Source organism: Centruroides sculpturatus, unplaced genomic scaffold (assembly GCF_000671375.1).
Source record: "Centruroides sculpturatus isolate CEXI.00-Female unplaced genomic scaffold, Cexi_2.0 scaffold1346, whole genome shotgun sequence".
Classification (NCBI taxonomy): domain Eukaryota; kingdom Metazoa; phylum Arthropoda; class Arachnida; order Scorpiones; family Buthidae; genus Centruroides; species Centruroides sculpturatus.
Window position 1 is genome coordinate 62,505 of NW_019385468.1, and position 1,080 is coordinate 63,584.

Genomic DNA, 1,080 nt, shown 5'->3' on the forward strand with positions numbered 1-1,080 from the left:
ATTATATTTATTTTAATATTTAATTATAAAAATAAAAATATTTACAGTAATAACTATAAGAAATTCAGTCGAATCTCTAATAACGGCCATTTTTTCAGGAACGTTTCTTATTGAAATACATACAAAATAACCTCAAAACAATGGCCACTCCCGAACAATAGTCACATTATTAAATTCTAATCAGTGACCGCTGTTTACATATTTGACCGTTATTTACAAATGTAAACATTCATCCTGTATTTAAACTCGATATAATAATTAAAAAAATTAAAAAATAAACTCAAACATTCATTCATCTTTTCGAGCGCATTCATAAAATAAACATGAAGAAAATAACAATTATTTTCCACAGCAATTAAACACAAAACACTACGAAAATTTCTTGGGAAATCTTTTCTAAATTCCCGGATATTTCGTTCTTAAAAGGTTCATTAGTTTGAAGAAAGTCTCTCTTTTCTCATCATTTGATGATCTCTGCAATGAGAATAAGCGATGCAAACTGAATTTAGGATTAAGCACATTTTTAATTAAATCCGGAAACATGCCGAAAAATGTATCCAATCCTGTTAAAAATAACGCCGGTAAAGCCATAAAACCCATAAATGATAACGTCGAACCGAAAAGTCTTGGTTCTGCAGTTAAATCTTCTCCATTGCTTACGGGCTTGCTCTTTACTAACGAAAGAGAAATGATGAGATAAGCGAAGAATATAACCCTTTCTTTCATGATGGCATACCTGAAATATAATTAAACCAGTTATTTATAACTAGTAAATCAATGTTATAGTAATTTGTAGTAATATAATGTTTGCAGCGTCAAATATATTGCCCATTATTATTTGAAAAAGAAGGAGATGCCTCTTCTGTGTAGTAGCGCAGGGTCGCAAGTCTGAATCCGAGCGGCTTTTTTCATATTCAGTTAGGTTAACACTTAGAATCCAATACTAGTTAAGGCCTTATACCTTTTACGCAATTAAATATAGTGTAGCACGTCGTTTACGATATATAAAAGGGCCTCTCGAGGAGATACATACTTAAGACCTCGCGCGACTTAAAACCGTACGCTGAATATTTTAATTAT